This window comes from Idiotropiscis lumnitzeri, unplaced genomic scaffold, assembly GCF_059441095.1.
Source record: "Idiotropiscis lumnitzeri isolate Australia: NSW breed Sydney's pygmy pipehorse unplaced genomic scaffold, RoL_Ilum_1.0 HiC_scaffold_163, whole genome shotgun sequence".
Taxonomy (NCBI): domain Eukaryota; kingdom Metazoa; phylum Chordata; class Actinopteri; order Syngnathiformes; family Syngnathidae; genus Idiotropiscis; species Idiotropiscis lumnitzeri.
In genome coordinates this window covers 374,136-390,215 of record NW_028283701.1, presented here as the reverse complement: position 1 = coordinate 390,215, position 16,080 = coordinate 374,136, and positions in this window count along the sequence as shown.

The window sequence follows — 16,080 nt, the reverse complement described above, 5'->3', positions numbered from 1 at the left end:
TATTTGCTCGGATGAGTGTTTAGGCCTTGAGGATGTCACAATACGAAAGTCTTTCGCCTTCTTCAGAGTGTCACATGATGGTGTATTGTGACCCGTCTTTATCAGCTGATGTTCAATGAGGGCGTGACTTACCTGTCACAAGAATGAAGGCAAGTCACGCCCCCCGCTGTCCGTTCACTCCGCCAAGATGCTGCTCCAGGTGGTAGAGAGGATGAAGGCTCCCTTGTCTCTGTTCATGGTGTTTATGCCTCGCTTGCAGATCTCAATGGCCTCTCTGATCCAGCGCTGTTGTTTGTTCTCTTCGGTGCGGATGACCCTGCCCTTCTCCCGGTCCATGATGTGGTTTTCCCTTTTGCAGTGGTCAGTGATTGCTGATTTGTAATGTTCATGTTGTGCTTGTTCTTTTACTGCTCTGATTTTTAATTTTTTTGACAGGTAAGTCACACCCTCATGGAACATCAGCTGATAAAGACGGGTCTCAAGACACCATTATGCGACACTCTGAAGAAGGCGAAAGACTCGCCGAAACATGTCAGGTAAAAAATTTACCTAAAACATAATTGTCTGCTTTTAATGAATCAGTCAAATATCACTAATAAGAAGACAAAATGAACCTAATACAAATAAATGAATGCTTAATAACTCCCCTGCACATGCTCCTAAAAATCCAAACCTTCACCTGTAAATAAAATGTCCCGACCTGAAGACATCTTAATGTTATTATTTTGTTATACACACAGCGCCGCCAAGTGGAATCAAAAATTTGTTTTATTTTAATTTTCACGTACTGCACGGTGCCCTTTTGACGAATCCGACTGAAAATTAGTCAGAAAAGACTCAAGACAATGATCTTACTCTCTGCCGAGTTTGTGACGTTTTGGCAAAAGGCGTGGCTATTACGGTGCTGAAAAGTCCGATTGTACTTTGTGGCAACAAAAGCTCCGGCAACATGACTCAGATGATCCTATCTTCTCGAAGTTGTACACATTTGAGGATACTTCAGCCCTGAAGACATCTACCAACTTATTTTTCATCGTAGTAGTAGCGCCACCAACTGGTAAAAGCTAATACAAGTTATTTTCTTGGATGTTTTTCTCCGTGCAACTCAACAAGGTCGCCCTCATATATGCTCGGAGGACTGTTTCGGCCATGAGGATGTCACAATACGAAATTCATCCTTTTTCGTGAAAAGTTGTGGGAGTGGCATTGCACGGTTCGGCAATAAAACAACGCTGATTATGAGGTTCTAAATATGAACGACAACTCGTGAAACTTGACACACACATCAGGCAGAGCAAATTTATCAATATTTTATACGTTAGTTGTGCAGCTTTTTTTAAATGGCTCGCCATGGCCCTCGAGAAATGTTCAAAAAAGCAGCCCTGGTTGAGTGTTTCACCTCGCTTTTTGTAAATTTTATGGAGTACAGTGAACCCTCGGTTATCGCGGTTAATGGGGACCGAGACCACCCGCGAAAACTGAAAATCCGCGAAGTAGCGGCGCACCTTCAAAAATGCTTAAAAAAAATATACAATATATATAATAAATATATAAATATTTATATATATATATATATATATATACGGGGAGAGAGAGAGAGAGAGAGAGTGAAATTCATGTTATAACAAAAAAACCAAATTATTATTAAAACGTATTATTTTTTTATTCCCCAGCCATTCTTTTTGTATTTATTTAATTACTCCGACTTTAACCTGATGGTACGCCGTCCGGTGTGCCCTGTGAAAAAAAGGTGGCATTCTTTATTTATTTATTCTTTCATAACGGACAGCCTCGCGCTCCGCTCGTGCCCGGGCGCAAGAGGTGCTCCAATTCGGCTTAACTGTGACACACGCCCGACCTCCTCCGGAACTTCCATTCGGTTAAACTTAGGGGCCGCTTGGCACCGCCCGTGCCCGGGGAAGGTGCTCCTCTTCGGCTTACTGTGACGCGAGCATGCCCTCCTCCTCCGGAGCTTCCATTCAGTTAAACGTAGGGGCCGCTTGGAACCGCCCGTGCCCGGGGAAGGTGCTCCTCTTCGGCTTACTGTGACGCGAGCATGCCCTCCTCCTCCGGAGCTTCCATTCGGTTAAACTTCGGGGCCGCTTGGAACCGCCCGTGCCCGGGGAAGGTGCTCCTCTTCGGCTTACTGTGACGCGAGCATGCCCTCCTCCTCCGGAGCTTCCATTTGGTTAAACTTAGGGGCCGCTTGGCACCGCCCGTGCCCGGGGAAGTGTTAAAGAAATTTAAGTTTGTATGTTCATCTGTTAGTTTTGTTGTTTAGTTTGTCATCTTAGCAAGTTTCAAACTATAACTAATCTTACAGGCCCCCTTTGTTGCACATGCATTCGTATCTTTCTGGCCTCTAATTAAACCTTCGACAGCTACGGGTGCCAGGTACGGCCTCATCGCGAATGTGACTCCCCAACGCCAGAACCCTTTTCTGTAAACACCTCCCTTGGGGTGTTGATGACCTCTTTAACCCTTCGTAGATAATGTTGGGGCCCGAGGCCTCTTAAGGCTGTAACTTATGCATTTAGGGAGGTCCAACACAAGGCTTGGTATTTCTAAAGCAACAATATCGTCATGGCCATAAAATAAGTTCAACATGTTAAGCCTTGTGAAAATACACTACACAGGTCAAATGAAGTTCAGAGTGAACATGCTCCCTTTTGCTGTTAGAATAAGCAGAAGTATGAACAAAAGGTGTCTTGTAAGCTGAAACCGTTAGAATAGGCAGGAAGAGGGTGGGCAAGTGGGATGGAGTCAAATGTCAAGTTTTCCATTCTGTATGTATTGCATATTCAAATTGCTTATGCTGATGCAAATATAAACCATGTGTGCAGTCGAACACGCTGGCTTCGCCTCGGAGTTCGAGGGCTGCCCCGCGCGGAAATGACAGACAATCTTGGCTGGTTGATTCATTTGTTCAGGCTTGTTTTGATAGAAACATCCTTAACATTACTTGGTCCTTCGAATGCCGGATGAAAACGTGTGATCTGCGGTGGACGATTGACGACGACTGAAAACGGCGCCATCGTGAAAAGTCCTCTCTTCCAGGAGGCCGGTCCTCGGCCATCCTCCACCGGAGAGAACACAGACTTCATCCATGAACCGCGAGTGTCTCGACCAGCGGAGAGATTGTCACAGGTCAGTGGTTGTATACAACAGATAGTAAAAAACTTTTTTGGGTTTTTGAAGGATAGTAGGGTTTCAGGGAGTTCCTTTACCCGAAGAGATAGTACATCTTAGCTTAGCTATTTTCTGGAAGAAATACAGATTTAACTTTGCTATTTTGGAAGACTTGTTGGAAGACTCGGACAGTACAGAATTAACTGTTGTTTATTCTGGAAGGCAGATTAAGGCATTCCTTGTCTGGTAGAGAGTACAAGTGTAGTTGATTATATCTGCTCGGATAGTACAGAATTAACTGTTGTTTTTTCTGGAAGACAGATTTAGGGGTCCTTATTTCTGGTAGAGTACAGATGTAATTATTACTATATTTGGAAGTGATAGTACAACGTTTGTTATTTATAGAAGACGAAAATAGTTTATCTATTTTCACAGACACAGAACTGATCAATCTGTGAGTGTGTATGTGTATTGTATGAATGTCCAACGTTTGAGAAATCTAAAACTGACCGAGGGTTGTGAGTAAAAACACCCAGGAATACCCGCTCCAAATTGGGAGTAGAAGCTTGGTATTCAACCCAAAGTCAGGCAATTTGAATTTTTCTCAACACTGAGGAACCATAACTAGACACCATAACAATTAAGACTGTCAGAAATGGCGGCAGAATTGATGAAGGAAGTTAACTGTCAACTTTCCGAATTTGAAATAAAGGAAAAATGTAGGTTAGTTGAAATTGAAAAATATTGATTAGCTTCTCGTTTGTAGCTGTTCAATGTTGAGAACTGTGTGTGTTGTTTTGTGTGTCTGAGTCTGACTATGTGTGTGTGTGAGAACAAAGAAGAGAAAGGGTGGGGGTTGAGTCAGTGAGCTGGAGTGTGTGCGATTGGGGATTACTAATACCACTTGGTATTTTATCCCATGTAATACAGTAGGATTATAAACAGCAGACTGTTGTGGATGTAATAGACAAGAAATCTCCACCTGAAAAAGTTGAAGTGAGAATTGCCACAACAGGAAAATTGAGTTGCTGTCCTACTGATGAGAAACCAGTTTTTAGAACACCCTAGGTGTTGACAAACTGGTCCAATTTTCTAAAATTGGGGTATTGGGTAGTATAGTAAAGTCCAGGGAAACTTTGCAGTGTAGAGATTGGAAGTTAATAAGAAAAGAAAAGGAATGTGTAAAGAAAGAAAAAGAATGTGTAGAAAAGGCAAAGGAACAATTAATGTTCCATAGAAAGGATTGATGAAGTCCAAATGATAGGGCAAGTGAGAAAGGTGTCATAGGCAGATTTGCAAGTGGAAAACTGTATAGAGTAACAGAATGAGAACCTATGTGGTTGAGGGATGTAAGACACTGAGTTGGTTGCATGAATTGAAAGAGAGAAGTAGGTGTTATGAAAGATGGAATGAAGGTTTTGAAAGTGAACATGAGGAATCTTTGCAAAAGCATAGGTGTTTCCTGATTTTGAATTTTAAGTGGTGTCAAACCTGAGGTGCGGGGGCAGAATTTGGTTCTCTAACTGAGAGGCAAGGTAGGTTGAGAAGGAAAAGCGTAAGTGAAATAGGATGAGCGGAAAGTTAAGAGGGGGTTGGAGATGACTGAGAGGTAAAGTAGGTTGGGCAGATGCCAGAAGGAAAGCGTAAGTGAATTGGAACGAGCGGAAAGTTTAGGGGGAAGGAGCTGTTGCCATTGGCTTGAGATTGCCTGCTCGTAAATTGGCAGGGAGGAGTGGCCAGTAAACTGGAGCCTTTGGTAGGGGGCGTAACCCCTGGCAGCTTGGTTGCCTGGGGACCGCGTGATTGGCGTATGAACAGTGAGGCCCCCCCCCTCCCTTCTTTTTCTGCTGTGAGCGTCTAGGATAGGCTTGCACACGAGGGCGGCCAAGGAGAAGACGAGTAATTTACATAATGAATGAAGGGTTTGAGAACTTGTTTTAAGGAAGTGTACGATTGGGAAAATGAATGACTAGGCCGGGACCCCAGTGGGGCTTCGGACTGCGAGTTGATGTCCAAACCTCTGGATTCCCCCTCTGACAGTGACAACAGTGAGGACATTGAGGAAGATATTAAACATATGTTTGACCTCGAGAATTACTTAATGCGTCATCAAACTGAACCGATGAGATGCAGCTGTTAAAAAAGGAAGTCACATATTTAGGCCGCATTTTGACTGAAAAGGGGCGCATTTTTGGTGACAAGCAAAAAGAAGGCGTTGCCCGAGCCCTAAAACCAATAACAAAGAAGTAAATGATGTCCCTTATAGGTGTACGCAATTATTGCCAGGCATGGATTGCAAAGTACTTAGAAATCACACGACTATTGCTGGACATCATTTATGACAAGCCAATGACATTTGAGGAAAAAAAAAATGTTTGAACACTTGAGGTTGACAAGCTTTTGAACTTGTCAAGTGTGAACTCATTGATTAAGATGTATTAGCACTACCAAATTACTATGAGCCATTTGAGCAAACAGTGACTGCAAAAAATGGTTTCATGACCTTGTGTGGCTGCAGACGCGCAGGGCTCATGAAATCACTTGCATATTAGTCACAACAATTGGATCAAGCAGCCTTCACCCACCACATTCACATTGCACGGCGACCTAATTGTCACATTACACTGATAAGGTGCGCTCAGCCCAGCGTCACTTTTTCCCGCACCAGTAGAAGGCACACCACACGACTGTGGAAGCCGAGTCCAAATTATCACCAAACAGCGACCTGACCTCTTGGACACCTTTCTCCCGACTGGAGAGACAGTTTTTTGACGGCCGCAAAGGGGTGGGAATTTTTTTTTTAACAAAGCATTTTGTTTCAAGGGATATTAAAATCTGTATGTGCAGGACAAGCAGCAGAAACTTCTGTGCTGATCCAGAATTGTAAGATGTTTTCTAAAAAACATTTTACAATTTGGACTGACTGCCAAGATATATGTTTATGTGTTCTGTCGACATTGGGCAAACGGCGTTTTAAAAAAATCACAAAAGATGAAAGAAAAGTTGTGCATAAAGCACGTCTAAATAAGTATTTGTAAATGCAAAATTTTCTGAACAGAAAATGAAACGATTACAATTGAATACTGCCTCGCTGACAATGCAGCAAGGGGTAATGCACACACACACACACACACACACACACACACACACACACACGCAGCAAATCAACTTGACAATTTGATCTCACGCCAGGGAAAAATACACCACTAATTGAATGCACACATTGGGAGAAAAAAGGTGCAAACATTGCTGAGGAAATTGTTCCCACATATAGACTTTTCAACAAAAAACTTTTTTTTAGACAAAGTGTTAGTTGTTTGGGTTGCAATATTGTTTGGTTATAATTAATGTGTTTTCAAAATGGATTACGTTGTTTCCAACAACACATGATGATGTTAAAACAGTTGGAAAAAGTGTTGTGTAATCGAATTATCCTGACATTTGGAATTTCAAGAGTGATTTAAAGTGAAAATGATGCATTTTGTGAATAATGTTTGTAACAAGTGGGACAGTTGTTGCAAAATTGACTCAAAGCGTCATTTTGCATACAGTCTGCAGGACTTGTGGAACGCACGAATGGAACTGACTTATCAAGACAAAGAAAAAAAAAAGAGACAATGGCCAGACTGTGTTTCAATCACAGCAATGAGGATAGTGCCAGCCGAAGGAAGGACACTATCCCCTTTTTATCCTATATGGCCTCACACATAGACTCTCAGGTTCATCAGAACCACCAGCGACTGGCACATCTGTCCCAGTCCACATGAAAGACATGTTTGACCACAATTACTGGCCAGTGTGTTTTGATCCACAGATAAACCACGTCCATGTGGGAGACCAACTCTTCCTCAAGGTGCTGAAACGACCTCGTTGGGACAGTGAACGCTGGGACGGCCCTCATCAGGTGATTGCAGTGACCCCGACGGCAGCAAAGGTCGAGGGGCGTGGCGGCTGGAACCATCAGTCGCAGTGCAAGCTTCTCCGGTCCCTGCTGAAGGCTGAGCGACGCAAGTCCCTTGGAGAGGATCTCCACCACGTACACTCCAATGTACCAACAAAAGACCACAGTTGGAAAGAGGGTTTTCCGTGGCAAACACACCCCTCTCGGAAGGATGGAGCAAGCCGCCGAACAGCAACTGGGCACTGCCCTGTCGACCAGATGCATCATCTACTTCCTTGCAGGGCTGTGCCTGGTCAGCGCACAACCTCGAGACCAGGACAACGTCAAACGCAGACGAGTTGCACAGGCGCAGACTGCTGACTACACGCACATCAAATAAAACCTGCAGCCTCTGAAAAAACGCTCAAGGTCACTGATTCATGTAACTTGCATCACAGAAAAGAGTTGCAGTTGTGAATGTTTGATGTTCCGGGTTTATTTTGTACATACATGTATTGGACCAAAAACTGCATTAGCTTTGCTTTATTATCTTTTAATTGTTATTATTTTTTTGGGCTTCTCGTTCGGGGCATGGGTTTCTACCCTTTTCTCCAAGAATTTTTGAGTTTTTGGGTAGTTTTTCTCCCCCCTCAAGCGACAGCCTTTGATGATGAGATTTGAAACTTGATAAACAGGTGGGATATGTTAAAGAAATTTAAGTTTGTATGTTCATCTGTTAGTTTTGTTGTTTAGTTTGTCATCTTAGCAAGTTTCAAACTATAACTAATCTTACAGGCCCCCTTTGTTGCACATGCATTCGTATCTTTCTGGCCTCTAATTAAACTTTCGACAGCTACGGGTGCCAGGTACGGCCTCCTCGCGAATGTGACTCCCCAACGCCAGAACCCTTTTCTGTAAACACCTCCCTTGGGGTGTTGATGACCTCTTTAACCCTTCGTAGATAATGTTGGGGCCCGAGGCCTCTTAAGGCTGTAACTTCTGCATTTAGGGAGGTCCAACACAAGGCTTGGTATTTCTAAAGCAACAATATCGTCATGGCCATAAAATAAGTTCAACACGTTAAGCCTTGTGAAAATACACTACACAGGTCAAATGAAGTTCAGAGTGAACTTTTGCTGTTAGAATAAGCAGAAGTATGAACAAAAGGTGTCTTGTAAGCTGAAACCGTTAGAATAGGCAGGAAGAGGGTGGGCAAGTGGGATGGAGTCAAATGTCAAGTTTTCCATTCTGTATGTATTGCATATTCAAATTGCTTATGCTGATGCAAATAAAAACCATGTGTGCAGTCGAACACGCTGGCTTCGCCTCGGAGTTCGAGGGCTGCCCCGCGCGTAAATGACAGACAATCTTGGCTGGTTGATTCATTTGTTCAGGCTTGTTTTGATAGAAACATCCTTAACAGGAAGGTGCTCCTCTACGGCTTAACTGCCACGCACGCCGGCCGGAGCTCTGGTACGGTCCGAACCGCGCGAAACGTCGCCACCGATCGTGTCCGGGGGAACGTGCTCTTCTTCGTCCACTCTCCTCTTCGCCCACGCTCTTCTTCGGCGCACGCCGGCCGTCTAACCGCTCCAGCGCCCTGTCGTGCCGCTCGGCGAAACTACAATGCCCCCGAATATTTTTTAGACCCGCGAAGCACTGAACCCACGAAAGGTGAACCGCGAAGTAGCGAGGGTTCACTGTATGTATAAGACCAAGACCTACAAAAAAGTCTCTTGGAGCAATGAGCTAGGTTTTACAGGAAGTCGGCCACTTTGAATTTACTTAAAAGGGGGCGGGTCACCACAATGGACTTTGTGTAGAAATTATTATTGGGGCCCGAGCAGCGACCGCGGCAAGGTCCCTATTGTTTTTGTAGAAATTATTATTAGGGCCCGAGCAGCGACCGCTACGAGGTCCCCATTGTTTTTGTGGAAATCATTATTATTTTTATTATTATTATTAGGGCCCGAGCAGTGGCCGCTGCGATGTCCCTATTGTTTTTCTAGAAATTGTTATTAGGGCCCGAGCTGCGACGGCGGCGAGGTCCCTATTGTTTTTGTAGAAATTATTATTAGGGCCCGAGCAGCAACCGCTACGAGGTCCCCATTAACCGCGATAACCGAGGGTTCACTGTATTACTCTTACTCGATCTTGGCGCCGCTTTTGACACTTGATCATAACATATTATTAAAACGCCTTGAAACTTGTGTTGGCATTTCAGGTTCAGCGCTTTCTTGGATTAATTCGTATCTGTCGGAGACGACGCACCGTGTAATTCATGGCAATGCGTCTTCTGATCTTTGTAAGATCACACGCGGAGTTCCGCAGGGATTGGTACTAGATGCTACCGCTTGGTGATATTATACGGAAATATCACATTAGTTTTCATTGTTATGCTGATGATACGCAATTATACATGCCGTTGGATATAACGAATCCGTGTGATTGCTATAAATTAGAGGCATGCCTTGCCGAAATTAAACTATGAATGTCTTTCAATTTTTTGCGTCTTAACTCAGATAAAACCGAGATGCTGATCATTGGACCAGCGCGTCATCTGTACCTTTTTCAAAGACACCACTATGAGTATCGATAAATTGCCCAAAAGGATTCAACAAAAAATCTCGGTCTTATATTTGACACAACTATGTCGTTTCAAATGCACATTAAAAATATTACTAGAACTGCATTTGTTCATCTGCGTAACATTGCTAAAATTCGCCCAATTCTATCAACCTGTGATGCAAAAATCTTAATCCATGCGTTTGTTACGTCTCGCCTCGACTATTGTAACGTTTTGCTCTCGGGTCTCCCCATGTCTAGTATTAAAAGTTAGTTCAAAATGCAGCAGCTAGACTCTTGACTAGAACGAGAAAGTTTGATCATATTACCCCGATACTTGCCAATTTGAATTGGCTTCCGGTCCACTTGAGATGTGATTTTAAAGTTCTGCTACTTGCCTATAAAATATTGCATGGCTTAGCACCTTCCTATCTCGTTGACCTCGTGGTACCATATGTTCCGTCCCGAAACCTTCGCTCACAAAATGCTGGTCTTTTAGTGATCCCGCGAGCCAAAAAGAAGTCCACAGGTTCTAGAGCGTTCTCTATTCGGGCACCAATGCTTTGGAATGTATTACCCTCAGGTATTAGAGGCGCCACCTCAGTAGAAATGTTCAAAACACTATTAAAGACGCATTTATACTCTTGTGCATTTAGTTGAACTATTTGTTGGCCTGTTTACTGCCGCTTTTTCTCTTATCTTCTCTTTTCTGCCCCCTTTTCCCCGGCTGGGGGATTAGGTGACGGTCACCCACTAGGAAGTTTAAGGCATTGACAAACTGGGCATGCACCTGTTCCAGTGATGTCGTCTTCCTGCAGCGCGACATTTATTTATATACTTTAGCATCTAATTTAATTATTTGTTGGCCTGTTTACTGCGGCTTCTCCTCTTTTCTGCCCCCTCTTCCCCTGCTTGGGAATTAGGTGATGGTGACCTGCTATGAAGATTACGGCACTGACCAACCGGGGAGGGACCTTCTCTGCCGAAGTCGTCTTCATGCAGCACCTCTTCTGATTTCCCTATATTTCAGCACTTCGTTGAACTACTTGTTGGCCTGTTTACTATTTCTGTTCTTTTTTTTCTGTTCCCAATTCCACGGCTTGGGAATTAGGTGATGGTGATTCACTTGGAAGTGGCTGTTCTGAATTTACCCCAAACTGACTATTTCAAGATCAAAGGCTCAACCTCGGATATGCTGCCATGGCGATTACGGTCCTGGATGAGGACCCACTCCACTAAAGTCATCTTCCTGCAGCACTTCATTTAATTGACTCTCACATTATCTCATCTAACATTGTATAGCATCATTGTATGTGTCAAATGTTGCCCACTTGGCATCCAAAGCAGCCTGGTCATCCTGGAAGGGGGTTTCCCCCCCATCTGTGGTCCCGTCTCAAGTTTTCTCACTTTTCCCCCAATGGGGTTTTGAGTTTTTCCTTGCCCTCCTGGGGGTTAAGATCAGTGGATGTTGATTGTGGTTATGTAAAGCCCTTTGAGACTGTCTGTGATTAAGGGCTATACACATAAAATTGACTTGACTCGACTTGGACCAGAATAGAAGTGGATGAGGGAAAAAGGGAGGGGCGGTGTTGACTGATATTGTGCAGATGGAAGTAGGCTGACCGGGTTGTGTTATTATGCTTATGGAAAGATAGAGTGCTGTCAAGGATGACACCCAGACTCTTGACCTGAGGGGATGGGAAAACAATGGAGGGGCCAACAGGAATGGGAAAACTGCCAACTTTGGATTGTATTGATTTTGTACTGAAAAGAATAACTTCTGTTTTGTCGCTGTTAAGCCTCATGAAATTATTAGAAAACCAGTCATTGATTTCAGATAGACAGGAGGTGACGGAGGTGGGAGGGAGTGATATGCTGGGTTTGCAGGAGAACTAGAGCTGGGTGTCATCCGCGAAGCAATGGAAAGCGATATTGAATTTTCGGAAAATGCTGCCAAGGGGAAGGAGGTATATGATAAATAATAGGGGGGCCAGGACCGAGCCTTGGGGCAAACCTGAGGTGACTGGGAGGGACTTTGATGAGAAATATTTAAGCTGGATGAACTGAGTGCGGTCTTTGAAGTATGAATGGAACCAGTTGAGGGCGGTGTGGGTGATGCCGATGGAAGAAAGTCTTTTGAGAAGGATGGTGTGTGAGATGGTGTCAAAGGCCGCAGTCAGGTTAAGAAGGATGACAATGGAGAATGAATCTGAGTCAGCTGCAATGAGGAGAGCAGAGGTGACCTTGAGTAGAGTTGATTCAGTGCTGTGAAGTGCACGGAAACCGGACTGAAAGGGTTATTGCAGGTGAGATGAGAGTGGAGTTGAGTGGCGACTACATTATCTAGGACTTTTGAAATGAATGGTAGGTAGGAAATAGGGCGGAGGTTCAGGAAATAGTACTGAGCGGCTTTTTCTTAATCTCATGAGAAAATGTACTTGGGCAAGCACAGTCGAAAAGAGTCGTGCGTTATCTCAGCCCAGCCTCACATTCTTCCCCCGGCACGGGTCTACGTCCAAGGGAAGGTCCTCTCCAGATTAATCATTGTCTGGATGGTTGATTCCCAGCTGGTCCCCAAGACTGGTATTCCACGGCTGGCCTTCTCCGGCGGGCAGTCTCTCCGTCTCTTCTGCTGGTATTCCCCTGTAATCTTGTCAGTGTGCATGTATGTGTGCTCCAAAATCAAATTATGTCTTTCAGAATGTGTTTTTGCAATGGCGTCCCCTTGAACCCTCCAATCAATCAATCAAATTTTATTTATAAGAGCACTTTTCATACATAAAATGCGGCTCAAAGTGCTGTACAATAAAAACATCCAAATTACAACGAAAAACTAAAACCCATTCCACCCACTCAACATAAACACAAGACACATCCACATACACGCCTGAACTCGCACACACACAGAACACTCGCATTCACACAACTTAATAAACCATCTTAGTAGAAAGACAGGGTAAGGCACAGAGAAACCATATGAGAAAATGTACCCAGGGTAGGTCATCCGCGCTGAGAGGGATGACGGCTCACGCCCACAGGGAGCTGCGCCAACACACAGACCCCTAGCCCAGACTGACCGGGGTAGACCCTACACATAGTGCAGAGGGCCCCGGTCCGCCGGGCCTAAGGAGCCTCCGGGATGAAGCCCCCTGTGAGAAGGCCAGCCACACCTCCCAGCGCGGAGGCCCCCCTTGAGGAAACACTGGAGCTAAAATATATAAAAGAAAATGATAATGCTAAACAAAAAAGAAGCTAAAAATTAAAGGACAATAATATAAAAAGACGAAGCTAAAATATATAAGAAAAATTATGATACTAAAAGACAGAGAAGAAGCTAAAAATTAAAAGACAATAATATAAAACGACGCAGCTAAAATATATAAGAAAAATGATGATACTAAAAGACAAAGAAGCTAAAAAAAATTAAAGACAATGATAATATATAAAATGACAATCCTGAATTAAAAGACTAAGATAAATTATTTAAAAGCCAAACAAAAAAGGTGAGTCTTGAGCAGGGGTGGGCAATTATTTTTTCCATGGGGCCACATAAGAAACATTAAATATTGTGGAGGGCCGGGCCAAAAGGCTGAACTCAATTCTGCATAATATTAATTGTATTTCTTTTTTAAAAAGCAGTAAATAGCACTGTTTTGACAAGCTGGCATTAAAGTTAAGCAATGAAACTAAATACCAAATAAACTGAAAAAATGAGGTTGCCTTACAAAAATGTATTCATTCAAATTTCTCAACACAATGGTAGACATAATATTAACATTTTTTACTATTTGTGACTCATATTAGTAAACATATTCTGTCACATTCACTTCAAAACACATTTTGAGTTCCATATACTGTTGGATAGTTGTGTAAAGGTTCTGAGCATTTTAAAGACATCACAATATTGTCTTTTTGCACCAAACATTAAGCAAGATACAACATATTGACTGTCACTGAACTGTGATTTTGAGAAAAAGTGTCCCAGTTCATTGTTATCTGGTGCCGTTTTTATATTTCTCTGCATGTTTCGTCTGGTAATGCCGACTCAAATTGTAGTCCTTCAACACGGCGATCTGCTCCCCGCAAACTAAACACACAGCTTTACCTCTAACTTCAGTAAATAAATACTTCGCTGTCCAATTTTTGTTGAAAATTCTACATTCGGCATCTACCTTTCTTTTTGTAGCCTGAGCGGACATTTTTGAGGACGAACGTTGTCTTGTTGTGATTCAATCGCGCGCATGTCTTGATAAACGCATTACGTCATTATGTGCGACGCACATTGTGCGGGAATAAAAAAAAAAAACAATTTCAGAATAAAAGCAGTGCAGCTTTCGCCCATGAATGAGGTGAAATTAAAAAGTATGTTTATTTTGAAATTTCCAATTAACCTTACACTCGCGGTCAGAGTCAACCAAAGGTATGTGGCCCGGGCCATACAATGCCCAGGTCTGTCATACGGGCCAGTCAGTGCCACCCGGCGGGCCGGATGTGGCCCGCGGGCCGTGCAATGCCCAGGTCTGGTCTTGAGCCTCCTTTTAAAAATATCAACAGTCTCTGCGGACCTGATGTCCTCCGGCAGGCTATTCCATAGACGAGGACCAGAATGGCTGAATGCAGCCTCGCCATGTGTTCCAGTCCTCACCCGAGGAATAATTAACAGGCCGGTGCCAGAGGACCTCAGGGTCCGCGAGGATGGCCCAAGACCGTTAAGGCATTTAAAAACTAATTGAAGAACCTTAAAATCAATCCTGAAACACACGGGGAGCCAATGCAGCGATTTTAAAACTAAATCCAGTGCCCAATTTGGTATGTTTGCATCTCTATGTCCTATGTGGAGAATGTGCTTTGTCATATTTGTCCATGAAGTGCTGTCTGGCTTGTCATCAGTTTGTAATGTGCAGACTGAATATGTATGATGTGAATGTGAGTGTAGGTCATGAAAATACTATGTTCACACATTTATAAACTAAGTAATATAACTTTAGCATGTGAAAATAATATCATAAATCAGTAAAGACCATGACTACAATCAGTCATTCCTATGCGTAGTAGAATTAGAATTAGAATTAGAAATCCCTTTATTGTCATTGTACTCAAGTGTGCAACGAGATTAGAAGGCTCCCCTCTCCAGTGCAATACAACAATAAGACAGACAAATATATAAATTAGATTAATAAATAAGAGAGTGCAATGGAATTTAGTACAGAATAGGGTATATAAAAACACATCACGATGCTGTTCTGCAAGGTAAGGGTGTTCTCGTGTGTGTGTGAGAGTTCAGAATGGAGATGGCTCTCGGAAAGCAACTGTTTCTCAGTCTATTGGTCCTCGATTTGATGCATCTGTAGCGCCTGCCAGAGGGCAACAGGTCGAACAGGTGTGAGTTTGGGTGGGTATTGTCTTTGACGATGTTGAGAGCCCTTCTGAGGCACCGGGCGGTGTAGATGTCCGACAGTGAGGGGAGAGGGCAGTCAATAATCCTTTGCGCTGTTTTGACTGTCCTCTGGAGCCTCACTCTGTCGGCCTCAGTGCAGCCGCTGTACCAGGTGGAGACACAGTACGTCAACAGGCTCTCAATGGACGAGTGGTAGAAGGCTAGCAGCAGCTTCCTGTCCAGGTTGAATTTCCTGAGGACTCTCAGGAAGTGCAGACGCTGGTGGACCTTCTTTACCACTGCTGTGGTGTTGTGAGTCCAAGAAAGGTCGTCGGAGATCTGTACTCCCAGGAACTTGAACGTGTGGACCCTCTCCACACACACGCCTTCGATGCAGAGGGGGGGCGGCACCGTCTTGTTCCTCCTGAAGTCGACGACAATCTCCTTTGTTTTTGCAGTGTTAAGGTGCAGTCTGTTGTCCTTGCACCAAGCTGTCAGTCTCTTTACCTCCTCTCTGTAGGCTGTCTCGTCACCTTCCGAGATCAGACCGACCACTGTCGCGTCGTCAGCAAACTTGACGATGGTGTTGTTGCCATGTGCCGGGCTGCAGTCGTAGGTGTAGAGGGCGTATAGGAGAGGGCTCAGCACGCATCCTTGAGGGGAACCGGTGCTCAGCATGCAGGTGGAGGACGTGTAGGGGCCGAGCAACACAGTCTGGGATCTGTTGGTCAGAAAGTCCTTAATCCAGATGCGTGTGAGGGCAGGGAGGCCGAGAATGTCAAGTTTGGCGACGTGGATGTCTGGGATGATTGTGTTGAATGCCAAGCTGTAGTCCACAAAGAGCATCCTTGCATAGCTCTGCTGTTGTTCCAGGTGGCCCAGCACAACATGCAGAGCAGTGTTGATGGCGTCCTCAGTGGATCTGTTAGCCCAGTATGCAAACTGGTAGGGGTCCAGAGTGGGAGGAAGGCAGTCCCTGATGTGCTGGAGAACCAGCCTCTCGAAGCACTTCATGATGACTGGTGTGAGAGCAACAGGACGGTAGTCATTCAGGTGGACGGCTGGTGACTTTTTGGGGACAGGAATAATGATGGAAGTTTTCAAGCAGGAGGGGATGACTGCTTGAGCC